Below are 21,968 nucleotides of genomic sequence, written 5' to 3'. Positions count from 1 at the left end.
GCGAGGCCGACTCAAGATCATCTTCATACGCGGTGAACGGTGACATGGGGGACTACTTTTCTACGCTGGAGCAATCAGATCCCTGGTGGTACGTGGACTTTGGAGACGCGAGAGATATAAGTTACATCGAGCTGAGGACCAAGTCTGATAGTACGTACACAGGAAATGATTTTTTACGCATTTTTACGAAATAAGATACATGTTTTGCTGTTTTTCGAAGATGTTTGGATAATTACAAAGTTAAACTGTTTGCAAATACCCCAGTAGTTGAATGGACGAAAAGTAATTTCTGTGCCTAAAAAATAAGATACAACTGCTCTTGTATAGCATGATGAAGACAATCTTCTAAACTGTTGCTATCAATTATATTACATATCGATGCACGTAAATTTAAGCAGTAGTAGTGTCCGTATGAAAAAGTATCCTCCGCAACCGGGAATCGAACCTGGATTACTGGATTTTCAGTGCGAGATGTCTTTTCTTGTATTTACAAAGCACACATTATTTTCATGAGGTATTTGTACACGGTATGTTTATATTCCTCTAGCCAAACGCTACCTGGTCGGTTTCCGGTTGTATATGAGTAACACGAGCTCGCTGACGGACGGACGACTGGTGTACACCAACCTGAACACCGTATCCAACATACCGGAGGTGATCACCGTCGGACTCGAGGGCGTGATCGGCCGCTTCCTATGGGTGTCCGTCAGGGGCGACCTGCTCAGGCTGCAGATGAAGGAAATCACCGTATACGGAAGTAAGCTAGTCTTTGTTGTGGCGATGGCAAACAAAAACGGATAATGTTTCATTAAAATTCCAATGATGTGGCAGATTTCTCTCTGCAAAGAGCCGATACCTTCATTCGGAACTACTTTTTTACCGCCATTTTTATCGAAAACAACCGCGGATGTATGCCGGTACATCAGTAAAAGTAGTTCGTACAATTTTGAATTATATTGTTAATTAAATGTAGTGTTTTAACTTGTATCTGTAGATTTAAGTTTGAATTGATTGCCAGTGAAGTGTATCATTGCAAACATAATTAAGATTCCCAAGAGTTATGTCATTAAGTTTAACTGCTTGATTGAAATAGCTACGCGATTTACTTGCAGCGTAGTTAAAGTATACCGATTTTTGACATTGTAAACCGTACATATACATCCGAAGTTGTTTTCGATAAAAATGGCCGAGGAGATCCGAATGTCGATCCCTAAAGTAAGAAAATACTGGCCAATATTTCTCGTTTTTTTTAGTAATTACTCAATTACTAACTCAACTTATTTTAGCACTTACCATACTTTTTCGGATCAAACTAATAATTATATTTTTCTTTTAGAAATATATTCCATAACCACTATACACAGAATTTCAATAGTGTACTAGTAAGAACTTGAGAATATAGGAGACATTGGGGATGTGCAAGAGACTGCAACTAACGTAACCATACTACATATCTCAACAATACATGATGGGAAGTGTACATGCAATAAGTGCGAGTGTACGGACCGCTGTGAATGGAGCTAGACTCTATTCTTGTACATTTACTTTTTTCCCAGGCTGCCGGAAGCACCGTTGTGGTCAGGATTGCGAGGACCTGTGTTACTGCACGGACGTCCGCCGCTCCATGGAAGCCGAGTACTCTGGGGAGTGTATGGAACTGTGCGAGCGGAACTGGCGGCTCTACAATGGATTTTGTAATACAAGTGAGTATATATTCTACATGAAGGTTTATTTCTCGACATTATTTGCATTTTCGTAGTTGGGCAGCGAAACATAACTTCAAGGGTAAAGGAAATGCTCTTCCGGTTCGTATCGGAACGCCACGGGATGATTTTGATTTAATAAACTGTTGGCATATGGACAATATTAAGGTCGACTGCTTGACAATTTAGTAACGCAAAGTTCATTCTGTCTCAACAGTTTTATGATCGAAAAGGAGTAGTTCTTAACCGAACATACGATCATTGGCGACGTTTTATTTTATTGCTCATTGTGTGACCATGATGTCTGAGGCATGTACAATGGACGTTTAAACCCAATAGGGGAGGGGGTCGATGCATCTGTTCCGCACCAACCTCTCCGAAATGTATATTTTACGGGCCTGTGTGCCTCATGTGAACCGTGGAACAGCACTTGTGTTTGTCACCAGGACTCGTACAATAACTATGTTATATTCTCCCGTCAGGTATCTGCGGGCCTGACCGGTATGGGTATGAGTGCGGGTACAGCTGTAACTGTGACGGCATGTGCGACCCATGGACTGGTGCCTGTATCCGCCCGGGGGACTCGTGTAAGCGATTCACGTACGGCCACACATGTCAAGCGGGTAATCATATATTCATATAATTGTCCCATAATAATATGTAGAAAACGAGTTGTATTATATGATGACAACGAAGTCTCTTTCTTAACACTACATATTATCGTTTACGGAGCAACCTTTGTCTAAACTCAATTTAGTGCCTTTTTAAACAAGTTCGGGATATGGTATTTTTGGTTTAACCAGTATTTATTGCAGGATATATTGAACAAAGTAAATAAGCATTTGAGCTACAAAAATGCATAATATACATACAAAATAAGTAGTGGTGAAATGCATAAACAGTAAGTAAATCACAGAGAATAAACCACAATTTGTTTTACTAAGTCTCCCTTCTATGGTAGTTTATCGGGGTTTTATGTTAAGTATCTCTCAATAACTTCAACCCATTTTCCTCACATTAATTGTGGGCGTTTTTTTCCATCACCAGTAAACACGATCGCCAACTCGGCGTCGGTTATCCAGGGTGCCGGACAGGCGTACGAGCGAGCCCCGGCAACGGTGGACGGCGGTGTAGATACGTGTGCGCCCGTGATCATCGGCACTTCCCCATCCTGGCTGCTCACATTCCCAGCCCTCACTGTCGTCACCGACGTCCTTGTCTTCATGAATGGTAGCATTTACTTCAATGCATTTCTTGAAATTAAACACATTTTAAGTATATGCATGGTTTCGTTAGTCTTAGACAACACAGTCGGTCGAGTCAATCATATTATTGTTGTTATAATTATTAGTATCATAATCATCATCTTTATTTTACATTAAAACCTTTTTCGTTATATTCACTGCGATAGAACTGGCAGCAAAACAACGCACCTTTTAATTTAAGTACGAATACCCATGATCTTCCCTCTTCGTTTCATATATTTATGTAACATTTGATATCATTATTCCCAACAAGTCAAATCTTAAAAAAAAAGTTCGGTTTTATTTAATGTTCGATTTACATAAAGTCATTGCCAATCGTCAATTGTTTAAAATGTCACAGAGAGTAACACGGGCCAGGGTTTCGAGATACTTGTGCTGAACGCGAGCACGAGCGCCGCGTGCGAGACAGCGCGGCTCACCTCTGGGCAATTCCTGGGCCGCTGTCGGAGCACCCCGGCCGAGCAGCTGGTGGTCAGTACCAGGATTGGAGGGCTGCAGATCTGTGAGGTTGTCGTGCTCGGTAAGTATTAAAAGATTTAAGAATTTAAGTTGTCTTTCTCTATTTTATTTATATTGTTTCTTCTTCTTTTGCATCGTTCTTCTTTTCTGGATTTAAAAAAAACTTGTGCCATCGACTTTTAGCACATGCTAAGTATGATATCGTTTGAGAATTCTGTATTTTAGTATATAAATATATAAGATAAGGGCACGACTTTCTCTCTATATATATTTAATATCAATTATCCTATGGACTATTTTTAATAACAGTGTTGCCTGTATTTTAGAATGTCCTCAAGGCACGTTCGGAACGTTCTGTGACCAGGTGTGTCGGTGCGCAGGGGGTCGGGCTTGTGACCGGGTCACGGGCATATGTCCCTCCGGGGGCTGTGAGAGCGGATACAAGGGCGACACTTGCAGCACAGGTAAGGGTGGATATTTATGGTATAACCATGTGAGTTCTCTTTATTTTGTTCGATTTAAATACTGCTTGAATGCTTGATAATAATCACGTAAACTCAATATGCAATGTTCATTTGTTTTTACATCAAGATCGATTAGAAGTGCCAAATGGATATATTGCTTGGGAATGAACACTCGAATAAATTCATTACCACGCGGCAAAACCAGGCACTGTATTTTGAAGTTCTCTGATTCAGAAACGTGTTTTTTCAGATTAAAACAACTATAAGCAAATACTTACATGTACATGTTTTAGAAATAACAATGTTGTATATGTAGCTACGAGCTTTTAACTTTGAAGTATTTCCGTTTTATTCCAGAGTGCACGTTGGGCACGTACGGGGCTAACTGCTCGATCACGTGCGGTCTGTGTTATGGCGGTGATCATTGTGATATCATAACGGGAGATTGTACCACATTCCCGTGCCAGTCCGGGTGGCAGGGCGGCAGGTGTGACATGGGTAAGCACCGTCTTTTTGCAGCGATGTTTTGTCTTTCGACGGTGAACTTTTTTTCAATAAAGCAAACCCTTCTCAACTCCGAGCTCGTGGTTTTTGCTTTCAGTAATAAGATATTCATATAAAGATCACCAGCCATTATACTATGAATCACAAAATTCATTTCAACTAAAGTTGCGAGGAAGTCTTTTCTTTTGGTGAAGAAAAATGAGCCGTAGACAAACCTGTTGCCAAAAAACCCCGCATTATTAGACTGATTAAGGTCCAATCAGGGACAATAGGCCGAGGCTGTAACTGGTCAACATTCAAGCCCGTAGCTAGAGCCAATTTGAGATTACGCAGATCGATGACTTGTGGTTAGGTGTGGGAGGGGTTTAATAAATTCCGGGTTTTTGGTATGACAAAAAATTCGACTTGTAAAATAATAATAACGCAACTGCGTGTCAGTGACGACACATACTAAAAGTGACGTAGTAATGTGCTGACGGCATCATACCCGTTTACTACAGTAAATACGGGGTTTTATTTTCGGGTGTTTTATTTCGCGCGCTGATGAAATGTGCGGTGTGTATTTTCTCTTTTACGCTTATTGTATGTACTATTACGACGTCAACAAGAATACACTTAAGTCAATGTTTTATAACTGTACATGGTTGTTGCGAGGGTGTACATCAGAACACATAAAAAACTTAAACAACTACGAAAAAACACAGTTGTGAGAGTGATAAAATTTAAATAGCATCTGACAAAAAGGGAAGTCACTGAAGACATGTTAAAAACAAATTGAATTTCAACAAATCTCTGTATACATGTTTTTATTCTTTATCACCAAAATAGCAGAAAGCCACAACAACTGAATCACAACAACGCTCAATGTTCATGTACTTTACATGATGCCTTCCCAAAAAGCAGTGGTCAAACAAATTAAAGACGGTCGAGTACATGTAACGCATTATAACTCATTCCTGTACACCAGAGTGATGATCAGTGATTCAACCCTGATGAATGAGAATGTTAGTATCTGTATCCACGCTATGAAAATTCAGTCTACCAACGCTTGTTAGGATTATTGTCTTTATTTGCAGGAACTAAGTTTTCAATTATTTTAATACATGACATTATTATTAGATTTATATTCTTATGAGTACAGGACCCTGATTCAATTAGTTATCTTAGAACGAAATTATACGTTGCTTAACAGATAAAAATTGAGCTGTGCCTAGAATTTCACGATCTAAAGTCTTACTTTCGCCTGCATAAAGCCTCGTTATACTAAGCACTTATAATATCCTCATGTTTGTAAACTATGTTTGCATTGAGTGTATGAATAAACTTTGAAACTTTATTGAAACGGGGCACTGCAGGAGCAGCAAATGTGTTCGCAAACTTAAGTACATTGTCCAGTGCGTTTACAAGTAGTATACGTGTTTCAATACAAAAGTACACCCGAAAACGTTACAAGGCGATAGTTATCAAACGATGTGACTTGTCCGTGTTCGTTTTGGTACTCTTCTATCCAGACACTCTGTCCAATTGTAAGGCGCTTTATAATCGTACTTCCACTGGTGACTTCATATGTTTGTCTAACCGGATATGGATCAGCCACAGCATCAGCAGTATTCGCCCCGTCCACGACCAGTTTAACGTGGGTTTTAAAATGGCTGTTGATGTAAAACACCAAGAGGTACACGCCGTCTGTGGGAACCGTAAAAATCCCCGTATAAGTATTGTAAGCATGTCCATCATTTATGATTGTCTGGTCACACTTAATTGGCATTCCATCAGTCAGCGGGATAATTGGATGGCTCAAGAACGAAGAAAACGCAATTTCTCTGGCGACTGACCTCTTATAGATAAATTTTCGTTTTGGTATTTTAACTACAAATTCTTCGTTTCTACTCATTTTCATTTCATCATGTTTATTTGATAGATCCTTAGTGTGGTTGCTTGTTCTGGTAGTTTCATTTTGTTCAGGTTGTTGTTCTCTGACAACCTTGGTCTCTGGTAAATTGTGAACAAATGTTTCCAAAGTGTCCTGCATTCGCTTTATTTGTTTTTCCTTTTCTGCTAAACGCTGTGAAAGTTCTCCTATGATTGCCCCTGGACTGTTGATCGTATGCTCCAGCTTAGCTACTCGTTCGAGCACCTCTTTCAGAACGCCAGTGTCCGTTGAGGTCTCGAAATTCCCAGCATTGACACATATCACGTGGCAAGTTGCAAATGCAACTAAAAAATATAAGCCAGACATTCTAAATACAAAACACATCCATTCAATGCTGCGTGCGATGGCCTGGCTGGGCGTTTCGTTCAAAAAAGGAGATACATATAAAAACTTTACTGATAACGTACGGGGTAGTTTGAGAATTTAACACTAAGTTCACTTTCAATTCAGGCTTCCTCAGCTCTATGGCGACACACTTATTTTGTTTGATTTCTAGTTGTTCAAATCTATTTAAATAAATATGTGCAGGGATTATATAATCGCTATGTAATGCATATACATGAAGATCAAACATGCTGATTTGCACTAGTAATTTTCCACAATGAAGAGCATATTTTATCTGATCGCTGAAATGTTTGCCTCGCGAACATACAACGAATACCGATTTACAGCACTGTGAGTGCTTTGATTTGGGAGAAGAATTAAGAATCTGGCCCAAATTTCTCGAAACTTCTTAAGTCCCTTATAACAGGATAAAGCTAATCTCACCATTTTTGTTGTTCTTTAAAATGTGTTATATTAACTTCTTCAATATTTTTAGAAATTATGTAGGAATAATCTGTATGATTATCAGAATAAACCATTTTTCATTTATCCAAATATTTTCAGTATGTATTTTGGCTAATTGAAATAAGCGACTTAAGCCTGTTAAGCTTAACAAGTTTCGAGAAATTGGGGCCAGCTATTTGAGATGATCATAAAAAACAGTCGAGATGTTGTATCGTTTACGGTATTTTTTGGGGGGCTTGTTATTTGAGATACTGAAAGTTGCGCGTGCGTTTGAATAATGCATTACAGGTATATCCGTAAAAATATAAATGGTACTAAGACTACTGTTTATAAATGTGCGTTTTTAAAATTACTATTATGGATGAAACTTCATTTTTTTTTAATATAATTTCCTACTCTAAACCCCCCAATAATGAAACGCAAGTCAGATAAAGACAAACAAACTGACCATTGTTGAGGGGGGGGGGGGCATTTTAGAAATCGCCAGTTTATAGCTTTAAAGCTTTTAAACAACATATTCAAACACACACTAACAAAAATATCTTATTTTTCATATTTCTTTTTTGTTACAGACGGACAATAATAGCGTTAGGTTTTGTGCCTATTTTGTAGGTAGGGTTGGGTAACCCGAACCATAAGTACCTTATTTTAATTAGTGACAAAAGTTATTTAGCAATGTTTCCACCCAGTACCATTTGAAAAATAAAATGTTTGTCAACAAGTACATGTAATAAACTCTCCCTTTCTAGAATGTCGGGAAGGACTGTGGGGTGAAGACTGCAGTCTGACGTGCGGCTTCTGTTACGACGGGGAGCCGTGCGACCGCGTCACAGGGGTCTGCCCCAACGGATGTGCCCAGGGGTACAGGGGCGGCAACTGCACCACAGGTAATGTCACGTGATTAAACAAACACCTATTTTATGAAGATCACCAACTGCAAATTGATGGATTTATAATAATCAGTATGTCAAAAACATTTGGTTGAGAAAAGATTCATGAAATCTTTTAAAATATTGTGTCTAAATGTCTTAATTGTTACGATTGTAACGCGTCATAAAAAAGGATTAAAGACACGAATGACGTCACCTATTTTAACTCGGATTAATTATTGACTGATAATAAGACCTAAACATTACAGATTGTGAGGAGTTCACCTATGGGTTCAACTGTAACATGACGTGTGGCGAATGCCTAAACGAGGAGTCTTGTGACGCCGTTGACGGCTCGTGTATCGCCGGATGTGTGGTCGGTCTCCAGCCACCCCTCTGTCAAACAGGTGAGCTTTTACCAACATCAGTAGGTTAAATTTTAATATAACGTGTGTCGAATGGTAAAAAGAAGAGTCATGTGACGCCGTGGACGGCTCCTTTATCGCCGAATCGTGTTTAGCCGCATGCCGTCACTCATTCAGACAGCTTACATCTGTGTGTAAAACTACAACATGACATGTGGCGAATGTCGAGGCGATGAGTCTTTTGACGCTGTTGACGTCGCGTGTATCGCCGTCCGGTCGCTAGCCGCCCATCTGTCAGTCAGGTGGGCTTAAAAGTAAATAAGGCCACAACAAATTGATCATATGTTCTACGGATTTTGCCAAAAAAAAAGTAGGAGCGAGCGAGCGAAAAAAATATAAAAATACTTTTTTTTAAATTTAAGGCAATTCAGAGGCTAGCACAAAGCTAAAAATAAAAAAAAAAAAAAAAAACAGTTTATATCTTACCAAATTTATCATACAACTATCATGAATTATGTCAAGAAATGCTTTTTAATTGCAAACATAGGTTCTCAGTTATAAATGAAAAGGTTTTGATGGTAACACATGAAAATCTGTCTCAATATTTAACAAATGGCAATAAGATCCAGTGCTTTACTATTAACTTCAATTTAAACGTGAATATATTGTAAAGACAACAGTTCTCATAGTAACGTGCAATTATTTGAAGACCAAAAAGAAAACTATTGTATTCATTCTGTAACTTACTATCACAAAAAAACATTTTAGACTAGTAAGAGTCATTCATCATTTGAGCATTTCCAAGTATTGGGTCAGGTCTAAATTTGAACCTCTTGAAGCACATGATAAAATTGTAGTGACTTTGACATTGCAGAAGATCGAAAATGTAAATTACACAGAGAACATTTCTAAAAAAAGACACTGTAGATTAAATTGCGGGACAACATGATTAAAGCAGCGTCAAACAAATCTACAAATGTGGTAACGATCATTATATTAGAGCAGGTGGTGGAATAAAGATGTTTCCCTTTCAAGACCTCGCCTTTACCACGAACCTATGGTTTATAGGTATGTGCCTTGAAATATAATATCATGACGGCCTCCATAGCTTCAATGCCCGTAAGAAACAGGCCTCTTTAATTACAGGCAACTTTACTGGACATTCGGTCCAGCCAACCCCGGGTAAATCCACTTCATTCATCTGGCACCGCAGGGCCACCTGGAAGGTAAAAACACGGCCAATTCCCCGGCTATCCCTGGTATACCCCCGGACCCTGGGTGGGGGGTGGCGGGGGGGGGGGAGGGGGGAATATTTCTAAAACATTTACAAGTCCTTCTATTTTTGTCAGTTTATAACAATTATGAGTATATGAAAACTGAGAAATGCATTTTAGAATTTAAAAAGTAACTCACGAAAACCATGTTCAATTGTTGTAATTCGTGTGTCCGTGTATATAAGTTTTGCCCTCAAAATCCAATTTAGTTATTATTTAACACTAAATTTTGAGTACAAAACAATGAATTACTTAAAACACACATAAATTATTCTTGCCTTCGACGCCGTGAAAATGTTGTTGTTTGCTGAAGACTATAATCCATTGACTATGACACTGATTTTCATTTAAACGTATATTTTAAAACTGACAGTAACCTGAAAATTAATACCGGAAATAAATAACAACGGTGCGTCTTGCAAAATATTCCCGACAAAAAAGACTGTCAACAAATAGGCTGTTTTGCGGTAAGCCGGACCTGATTTTGTCCTGACACGAGGAAATTTTGCGCCCGAAGAATGTAAAGCTCGGAAATACCTTCTAAAAAGGCAAAGTCGACGTTGCAGGTTTAAATTCTTTGTAAAAAAAGTTCAGAAAATAGAGGAAATTCAGCAGTAAACAAAAAAAAAAAATATATGCGGCCAAAAGGTATGTGCTGGCGCAAAAAAAAAAAGTTTTTAATATTTTTTTTCGTTTTCCGAATTTTAGGTGCGGCAAATCCGACAAACAAATGATTAATTTGTTGTGGCCTAAGTTGGTATAACAGTAAATGAAGTGAAGTGTGTGACTGGACGGCGTGACGGTCTCAGTTTTGCCGGATGAGTGCTGGACCGCCCGCCGCGGCAAGGAGGCGGAGCCGGTGTAACGTTGTAAAGTGACCCCCATAGAATAATGACCCCCCGGTCATTATTTTATATAAAATAATGACCCCCGGTCATTATTTTATATAAAATATTGACCGGGGGGTCATTATATTATGACTGGGGGGTCATTATATTATGACTCCTCACACGTAGAAAAATGACCCCTCACGTAGAAATGTGACCCCCTATAGAATAAGGACCCCCCCCCCAATCCAAACCTTGACCTAACCTATCTAAGGTACACTTGCACAACATAATTATCTTCATCCATAGACATCGGAGGAGAGATGGCACCCGTCCGTGCATGCGTCCATACTGCACGTTTTTTTTTGACCGCAGTTAGATGGAATTGATCCAAGCTTCAGGGATTACCACTACCGATGCCTATTTGTGTGGAAAGAAAAAATGGTTAAAGTCTCCGACCGAGAATCACTTGCCCCTCACCGTTGTGAGTTCGACGCCTACCAGGGTCGTGTATGGGTGACAGGCATACAAACTGTGCGCTGCTCAGTTTATCATTTAAAACATAGGCGATGGACTGCATAGGAACGTTCCATCAACAAAATACGCAACTACTTGTTGTAATTTACGGCCTGTTTGAATATCAACAATCAAAAATATTTATAATCACAGAACTAGCTAGTTTTCAGGGGGCGAGGGTGGCTGGATTTCAATCTAGTATCGTTGGACTTCTTACCAGAACTCGTCTAATCCTGATCTGATGTAACATACTTCGATAGCTTCCTCGCCTAAGAATCGAATCTGTGCAACTGGATTAGGAGTCAACTATATAAACCTCTCTGCGATTGAAATTAAATAATTATTAATTATACAAGCAGAATCACTGTAAGTGCACTGTAAGTGACAAGTGTTTGTTAGTGATTTGAATCATTTTCGTAGTCATCAAAGTTGTATAGTGATTAAACGTCCCACACAGATTAATGGAACTAGCAATGATGAATGACTTAAAAATATTATCCCTTTTTTCTTTTCATGACCATTCGAAAAGTGGTTTTAGAAATCATTTAGCACAAAAAGGATAAGCAATTCATGCAAAAGATCTGAGTTACAGGTTAATTACAGCAACCTCTTATTATCATAAATGTTCTTTCTTCCCCAGGACTGTGTACCATTGGAACAACCTACCACTTACTGTTGCCCTCCTCCCTACCCCTGAGCAGTTCAGTGCAGCTATATTTAAGAAATGAACGCCTTCTCGCGTCGGTTCACGATTATATGAATACAACAAGTCTCGTGCATAGTTCGTAAACCCCGAAGGGGTTTACGTTAACTATGCACGCTACTTGTTGTATTCATATACCCGTTGAACTATAGCGAGAAGGCGTTCATTTCTTATATTTATATTATCATTTATATTATTTCTACTTATATCAAAAGAATAATAGTCGATTTATTGGATTATCTTCTAAGAAAATCGATTGCATCTTATTAACACGACGATCGCGTCCGTTATTCGGAAGAGCGGTGGCCAGCCCATATGACGTCACGGAGACTTGTTTATTTCGTATGTGCCAATCAGATTGCGTGACGAAATATCTCGCTCATTTTTTGAAGGAATTTAACATTAACTTGAGATATATTTTAACCTTAATTAGAAGACGTGTCGCGCACACCACCCAGATCCGCTCGTCAAAGGTCAAGGTCACACTTGGAGTCGGCGCAAAATCCGTGTCCGGAGCATAACTTCTATATGGATGGAGGGATTTTAATATAATTTGGCATAAATGTTCTCCATGGCAAGGCGGTGTGTCGCGCGAAAAAATTATGTCTCTGTGGCAAAGGTCAAGGTCACACTTAGAGGTCAAATGTCAAATAACAAGTTCAAGGTTACATAGACCTTAAAACTGAAAACGGTTTCCGCTCAATAACTTAATTATTGTTCAACCTTCAGCTGCCAAACCTGATAGGATGATCACCCATATTGAGTAAATGACCCCTATTGTTTTTGGGGTCACAATATCAAAGGTCAAGGTCATTATCATTCTTTCATCTTCACAAATGTCCATTATGAATCTTTCTGTGAAAATTTAAACCTACAAAGCGGGCTCGACATCTGCCCGTGGGCATGCAGAATGTATTTCTAGTTAACCCTTTTAAACATTCTTTTAAATCTTTTTAAACTACTCTTTAAACCTTCTTGCGATTTTGACGCGCAACCATGTCTACGTCCCCGGGGGTGTTTGACATTACCGGAAGACAGACAGACAGACGGACGGACGGACAAACGGACAGACGGACGGACATACTTCTAATTTTGACCTAATATGACTCAGTTTTAAACTCACTCGAATTAACTAGCATTCTGACCAAATTTTATAAAGATTCATATAAAAATGTGGCCTCTAGAGTGTTTTTACTTTTGTGTGAATATAGATACGGGTCTTGGTAGCATTATCGTTGAATTTGCTAGATCTGATTTTATCACATGACATCGCTTGTTTTTCATGTAATATAATCATTACGAATTTCTTTATATTTAACACGTGTAATATAACTTTGACGTGACTCATTTCCGCCAATACATTCCATATAGAAAAAAGGCGTGAAAAGCGTGCGTACTCATAGCGTTAAAAAGGGTTTATTTTATATGTTTTATTTTTATGTTTTAAGTCATGTGATAAAACGAATCTCACATTCGTTGTCAAAAAATATAATATTTTATTAAACTCGTTCAAGAAAATGTTATAAAGCTCGCCCGAGGCTCGCTATGTAACATTTTCTTGAGCTCGTTTAATAAAATCTTATATCATATGACAACTCATGTGAGATCCTATATATCCGTGGTTCGGGAGTGTTGTTCGGTATATAATAAGGACAATTTCATAAACGAAAGGACTTTTTATTTAAAACTGTATGGAATATAGAGGCGAATCCAACAAAACGTCCCAGGGTGTTGACCTGTGCTTTGGTAAAACTACATGTCACATATGTTTATATCTTAAGCTATTATTTTAGTTAGTAAATCACACAAGGTATATTTAGCACGCATTGTTATGCTCATCAGATGCAATATGTTAAACCAAATTTAGCATAAATTGTATCGTTCTCCACTGAGTTGTTGATTTATTCTTGCACGTGTCACTTATCAATTAAGTATGTTTTCGACATCGCTCCAGTCACATACTATATTGAAAATATTTGCATCCACCTCGTCAGATAACCCACGCAGCCCTTCTACATTGTAAGGCGTGTTAGTAAAAGCCTTCACATATACAGTCTTTACACTTTTGTCAAGTTTTAATAGCAAGGCTTCGTCTGCGTAACAATTCACTAAAGCAGCATCTAATATGTCATCACTTATAAGGGCGTGGTATCTTTCTGGAATGTGGTTCCGAATTCGTTTGTATGGCTTTCTTGAGAACTCTTCGCCATCTACCTCTAGCACCGGGACAAAATGGTCGCTGGAATTCTGAATGTACACTGCTCGACCCCTTAAATTACCACCAATGAGGCCTAACGGTTTGTATTCTAACCAACGCCACTGTTCCTTACTGCCATACTGTGAATAAACATACACAACGCTTCTGGTGAGAGTTGCAAAAGCAAATATCTCCACTTCTGTTCCCCAAGTGTTTTCGGAGGCCATCATTGACGTGTCTAGATATCTGGAAACCGAATCACGTGTAATGCCTTTCATTAGAGTTTCGTTTTCTTTCATGAAGTCAACAATCGCTTGCCTTATCAAGCTATGGTGTGTTTGTACGCCAAAAACTAAATAACTGAATGTTCTAAACAAACAATTGCCATCCCCACGCATGTTTACAGTTTTAGTAGGTTTGGCGTCTCGTCGTATATATTTGTCTGGACCGGATGCATACGTGTTTTTGACTGCCGACTTAAATACACTCGAGATTTGTTCCTGCCATTCTTGATTAGATGGTCTGAATTGAAATGGTTGGGGTTCTTGATTAGTAGATTCTGTAGAATTGGTAGGTTGTGTTGCAACATCTTCTCGCGATACTCTTCTCTTTTTTGGAGGGAGATTGCAGTCGTCAGATTTATCGTTTCTTTTTGCAGGTCTTTCAAACGCTTTCTCGTTTGCTTGGGTTCCTGTTTCTTTGTTTATTAGACTGTGGTCATCTTTTGGACCTTCAGTTGGTCGCTTTTCTGTGTTATCTGTAGCAGCATCGTCATTACTCTGCCTATAGCGATTCAGTCTGTTCCCACTTACACTTGTTTTCATTCCTTCTAGGAAATAAGTGCCTTTTCCAGTTACTTTTGTTATTTTGAATGGTCCTTTCCATTTTAGACCCAATTTCCCTCCTTTTCTCGTCAATTTTCTGGTGTTATGAAGAAGGACTTGGTCGCCGACTTCAAAACCTGCTGTATCGTCTTTAGGTAGTGAAGAATCGTAATATTTCTTCTGCTTCGATTGTGCCGTTTTAATATTGGACGATGCTTCTTTTCTGTTGCACGACAGTTTAATGAACGAGTCTATTCTTTCCTTTAGTGACAATTCAGAGTCTTGGTTATCATCCGATTGCATTGCTAAGTCTAGTTCTATTGGTAAGCGTGCGTGCCTTCCAAACACAAGATAGAATGGTGTTTGTTTCGTCGACTCATGTTTAGACGTTCTATAGGCAAACAGTACGTATGGTAACTTAATGTCCCAATTTTTCTGCGACAAATCTACACTGTGCACAAGCATATCGCACAAAGTCCTGTTAAATCTTTCAGTATGTCCTCCTGTTTGTGGGTGATATGCTGATGCAATTCTATGTTCTATCCCAAACTGCTTGCAAAACTTTTCATTCAAGTCGTTGCAGAATTCTCTCCCCTGATCCGTTATTAATACGCTGGGGCAACCATGTGTCGTGACAAACTTTGTGAATACTGATAGTACAGTTTCAGATGACTTGTCTGGAATCCCTTCTGCCTCTACCCATTTTGTCAAATATTCTGTTATAACGACAATGTACTTGTTTCCTGAAATGTATAAATGTAAGCATTTTACAATACTTATTTTAATCAACGATGCATTGTCAAAGACAATACTAGTATATCCCCAGCCGATAGATGTTTCTTTTCAAGTTTGAGTTTGCATAGAAACTAGAATTTCATTCTGCATGTCTACGGGCCAGCATCGCAGTTTTAAGATGTTGCATAAAAATTCCCTCATGCATATAGGATATCCTCTAGAAAAGCACTTCTAATGACCTCTGTTATCTTTACCTTTAACTGGAGACCTGGTTGATGCGTGCGACACTAGATCTCATGGTAGTTAACATTTGTGTGAAGTTATAGTAAAAAAAAATCTCTTCATGCAGTTACCAGATATGCCCTGCACAAGCATTTATCAGTGATCTCTAAGAAGACCTTTACCTTTGACCCATAAACCCAGTTCATGCGCGCAGAACTAGAACTCATGGAGGTGATCACTTGTGTGAAGTTTTTACAGAAATTCCTCCATTTTCATTCAAATTGGAGTTATGGTCCGTAAAAATCAGGACGGACACATGCACGCACATATAGCGAACATCAAAACCTGGCGACTAAGGGTCGAGTTCACCGAAGGTGGGCTCGACAAAAATGGAAGGAAAATAAAAAAGCACTACTCTGTTTCTTAATAATATCTTTCTCAAGTTTACAGTTGATATGTTCTATACAAACTACTTTAAGAAAAAAATCCCCCATTCATTTCGCTTGAAAATTGCAAATTGCTAGTCAAATGCTATAACTCTTAAAAAAAATAATTGAAATCTGGCCAATAGTCTTCAAGAAATAGCCCGGAAACAAAATTTGGACGGACGGACAGACGGGACAGACGGACGGAGGGCAATCCTATCTCGGTTACACCGGTAGGGGAGTTCCATAAAAAAATTCAATGTACTTTTGGAGATATAGTGGAATCCAGTTAGGTTAAAGATGTGTTGAATGTTTTTTAAAGCAGACAGACAGACGGACGCAAAAACGAAAAAAATAAATAAATAAAAAGACGTGCATAATCTCCATATTGCCCTTTATCACTATTCCAAGTTTCATGAATTTTTTTTAAGTATTTTGAAGATATCGCGGGATCCAGATTTTCGGACGGACGGACGGACAGACGGACGGACGGACAGACTGACGGAGGGCATTCCTATAGTCCTCGTAGGGGACTAATAAGCCTGATCATATTTGACTGACAGGTCATAAACAGCTGGTACATTGACATATCAGCTGGCAACCGTCGACGGCGTTTAAGTTACAGAACTATCAAAATTTAATTTAATAAACTATGGTTTTCCCGTAAAAATACAGAACTATCAAAATTTAATTTAATAAACTATGGTTTTCCCGTAAAAATACGACATATATTTACAGTGCTTAAAAAGAAATGCAGTTGCTTTCGCACATGGCCCTGTTTCACATGGGCGGTCGCTTTGCTTGTAACTAATCGTAAACTGCGTAAAATCTATTTCAGTTTACCACCACTCAACAGGTGCATTACCGATACGTCTCTACCGCTCCAGTAACTAAAAATCTCAAGTTAAACTGACTACAATGTATTACAACGTTTCAAATGAGTACGGTGGTACAGAGGTGAAATACCCAGTAGGTTGTTTTCCACCATCATTTAGCATTAACTTCACCGTCAAACCACGTGAAGACTGGACATGGTGATTTTATCAATATAAGTATATTGTAACTTAGCAAACTGATCCTTATAGAAATATGAGTCGCATCATTACTTTTATGCATAATAGTGACTAAAAATGAGCAGTGCAACCGTTGGTACTATGTGAAGGGCGTTTTCTATGTGTAGGGGAGATGTAAAATTATGACCCCCAGTCACAGTTTATGACCGGGGGCACAATATTATGACTCTGCCTCACACAGAAAATAACCCTCATATAGTGGTTTGTGTGAGACTCATTTTCCTATGTGTGGAGGAGTCGTAATATTATGACCCCCGGTCACAGTATTATGACCCCCCGGTCATAGTATTATGACCCCCGGTCACAGTATTATGACCCCCGGTCATAGTATTATTACGGGGGTCATAACATTATTATGCCCTGTGGTGCCGCATAGCGGTGTTGCCGCATAAAGGTGGTCGGACTCGTTTATGCGGTGATTTTCAACGCATATAGAGGGTGACCACCTTTATGCGGCGACATGCCACGCATAAAACAACTAGATATGTGTCCATAGGACACTGGTGCACCCCTACATGATGCTTAGTAACATGTTATATCATTTGATCTTTAGCGCATATTAAGTTTGTCTTAAAAAGGTTGTTGTGCTCAAGCATGAAGAAAACTAATAAATAAATAGCAAAGTTTTAGTCACTTTTGGGAAATTTCAAACTTTAAAGTCCCATAAGGCTTTTATTTTTATGTTAAAAATGGGTTTAACATTTGTCTAAATAGGGAATGTCAACAATAAAACGTAAAGAAACACTCACTTTTAATTATCCTACATGTAAACATATAGTAAAAAGAATTAAGGGAGGTAATAAAATATTTTGTTTTCCTTATAATGCTTATTGGATATACAAATCTGTTAAAAAGCTTTAAGAAAACAGTTATTTCTTATATAATTTAACTTGAAAAATATATAATTTCTTTAGTATACTTTAGTCACAAAAATAGTGGCAGCCACTCCAAACACAAAGGCCTTATGAGGCTTTAAATTTGAAGGTCAAGGTCATTCAGAGGCCAAGGTTATCTTCATATTAATTTTTTGAAGGTCCAGTTCAAAGCTTTGTTGTGTTCAAATATGAAATTAATAAGTATATTAATACCAAAATTATTACTTCACAAATATTTCCTTATATAATGTATAGTGAATAAAACAACAAAGGGCCATAATTCTGCTAAGACTAAACGCAGCAAAAATTCCTGTCTGTACGATCATCAACATATTAAGGTTGATCATCTGTGAAAGTTTGAACAAAATCCCCCAAGCGGTGTAGGAGGAGTTGCGTTCACAATTTTTTTTCCATATATAATGTATAGTGAATAAAACATCAAAAGGCCATAATTTTGCTAAAACCAATCACAGCCAAAATTCCTGTCTTTACGATCATCTACACATTAAGGTTGATCATCTGTGAAAGTTTGAACAAAATCCACCAAGCGGTGTAGGAGAAGTTGCGTTCACAATTTTTTTCCCTATATAATGTATAGTGAATAAAATATGCCCCCACTTAAGATGGAATGACCTTCGGAACTTAAGACTTTTTCAGAGGAAGAGAGAGTGAGTACATAAAACTAGATCCTGGTCTGGTTGAAACTTCATAGAAGTAACTAGTAATTATCGTTTATGTTTTAATGGGTTTCTTTATGCGGCGAAAGGGGGCCTTTCTGCCGCCTAAACATGCCCTCTGCATGCGTTGAAAATCGCCGCATAATTTTGTTTGACCATCTTTATGCAGCAACACCGCTATGCGGCACCACAATGCCCCGACATATATTGTCTACGAGTCAAAGTCACCAGGGTCTACCAAAGCAGCCCAACAAACCGACAGACAAAACTTACCCTGATAAGAGGTTTCTAGAGGACCTATAAGGTCCATGCCCACTTGCTTGAAAGCCTCGGCGGGAACTGTGATAGGTCGCAGTGGCTTCTTTGCTTTCTTCAGGTTCACCTTTCTTTGACAGTTGTCGCAGTTCTGTATAAACGTGTGTACATCTTCGAAACATCCTTTCCAGTAAAACCTAGTCGAAATCTTTTCCCATCTGAAACAAAGCAAACATAACTATTAGTCCAGATAAGTTACCAAAATACAGTCAACCTTGCCTTAGCGACTCACTGATTTAGACAACTTCCTGCCGTATACGACCCTGTTTACGACCGCCTGACGTAAAAAAATCTATATAAAGTCACTGACTGAATTAAAAGACTCCCTGTCTGACGCCACAAACGACCGTAATGTTTGCACCCCGTGATGATAATATGGCTTAATTAAACGAATTTCATGCATTTTTCAGTCATTAACATATAGCGCTTCGGATCTTGGATTTCTTACCAGCGTGTTAACTTTACTGTGTGCTATGGCAAAAATGTTTATTTTTCTCTTTTATTATCTGAGTTAAGTCAATTTAACCATAACTTCTAATATGTCCAAAATTGGACGATCTGTGGATGCACGAGTTCATTTTATATAATCCGTACGAACAACTTTTCTTGTGAGAAAATCGAATTGGAGCTACCAACCTAATTAAAATTTCGAAATTTCAAAATCCCTGCTCCTTTTAGTATTACCAAACAATAATAAAATATGATGGAAATATAATCTCATATAAACCTATCCATTACCCGATGAATAAACGCGGGATTTGAAAACTCAACCGATGTGCAGTAATATGATATCACGGCAGACAAAATGGCTTGCAAAACAAGTAAAAAGGAATTAGACAAATAATAATGCAAATACGTATACATATTCTAAATAGGGAATATCTTATATCAATTTAAATACCATAATCCAAGAAAAAGACAGGCATCAGGATTTACAAGAACAAATAATAAATTGAAACACTTGACGTTAGTGGACCTGAATTAAAAGACTCCCAGTCATACGTGACCTTTTTGTTAAGGTCTCACGGAAAGTCACCTATTACAAGTTTCACTGTAGTATCATTACTAAAAATAAAGCTAGCCATGGATGCACCTGAGACAAGTTGAAATCCAATACATGTTGTTCTAAATGTTCTAAATGACGATAGAATTATTAGAATTAGTTTTGAGTTTACATAAGCAACTTTCAATGACTGTGGCGTAGTGGTATAATGGAAGAATGCGGAACACTACACATGTTATGATCATGGGTTCGATCCTCATAAGTGCACAGATACAACCTTTTCCTTTTCGGCGGAATTCAAATACTTTCCTGGCATTCTTATAGTTTACTTGGAGGATACTGTCTACTTATTATGTGTACTCGGACCTTATTTGAATTATACATGCAAAATCGAGATAAGTGAGGTTCTCGTGATTTAGATTTTTACATAACATTACTAAATACAAACTATGTAATTCTTTCCAAAAATGAAATAACAAGAGCTGTCACTGTAAGAGACAAATGCCCCCCTAGCACATTGACCTTAATTTGACCTTTGACCTTGAAGGATGACCTTGACCTTGAAATGTTTGAACTCAAAATTTGCAATTCTGTGAAGTTTGATTCAAATCCATTCAATAGTAAAGAAGTTATGGCTGAGACACGAAAAAATTGAACTTTGACCTTTAAGTGTGACCTTGACCTTGGACCTGGGGGACCCGAGAGTTGGATGCGACACACCGTCTCATGGTGCTTTACAATTCTGTGAAGTTTGATTCAAATCCATTCAATAGTAAAGAAGTTATGGCCAAGACACGAAAGATTTGAACTTTGACCTTTAAGTGTGACCTTGACCTTGGACCTGGGGAACTGAGAGTTGGACGCGACACACCTTCTCATGGTGCTTTACAATTCTGTGAAGTTTGATTCGAATCCATTCAACAGTTAAGAAGTTATGACGAAGACACGAAACGGGACGGACGGACGGACGAACGAACGAACGGACGAACGGACAGACAGTGCAATCACTATATGCCTCCCACTTTGTGGGGGGGGGGGGGGCATAAAAAAAACTTCCTCACTTGAGGTTCGAACCCACAACCGCTATCGTCATAGATCTGAACGATACCACTGGGCCAGCGACTCTATATGAGAAATTAATATCTGTAATTTCATTAAGTACAGAGCATTTTAGAGGACAATTAAATTAAAGTGAATATGCTAATGCATCAAGTAAATAAAATACTTATCAAAACAATAACATTTACCTGGAGTCATCCGATCATTACACCCCTATTTATTGACAATAAACTCGTATCTCATAATCAGCTTTTTTAAACGGACTATACTTTAATATTGCACACTGCATATCAAAATAAACCAGTATCATTTACTATTGGCATGAAAAGCGGACAATATATAGACAAAACACTTTATTTCAGTTTTATCTAATAATGGAATGATCCAAAGACCTGTTCACCTATATTATAAACTTTAAAATCAAGTACCGTTATATATTCTTTACCTTTTTCAGTATAATGGTTTTGTCAGCGAAAACCAAAATATTGCGTTCGGACTGTTCTCACAATATATTTACAGTTATTATAATCGAAAATTAATCATAACTGATACAAAGATCTAGAGCTTAATGTTAGTTTGTAAAACGACTCATCTGATACGCCTTATTTATACATACATGACTGTTTTAAAGCATGAAATAACTTTGAGAGTATCCCCTGCCTGTCGGTTGTTCGCTCTCAGTGTCCGTGTCCGTCATAATCCGTACAAGTCTAATAACAAGATAGTTGTCTCGTTATAACGAGATACTTAGTCGTTTTTACGAGATATTTATCTCGTTATTACGAGTTCAGTCACGTTTTGACGCTTTTGTTATTCAGCTTTCGTACTAATTTAAATAATCTTAAATGTCATATCTAACACAGGCTCACAGGAATCACAAGTTCCTTTTTGG

The sequence above is a fragment of the Mya arenaria genome, chromosome 3, assembly GCF_026914265.1.
Source record: "Mya arenaria isolate MELC-2E11 chromosome 3, ASM2691426v1".
NCBI classification, from domain to species: domain Eukaryota; kingdom Metazoa; phylum Mollusca; class Bivalvia; order Myida; family Myidae; genus Mya; species Mya arenaria.
Note: the sequence above shows the minus strand (reverse complement) of the source record.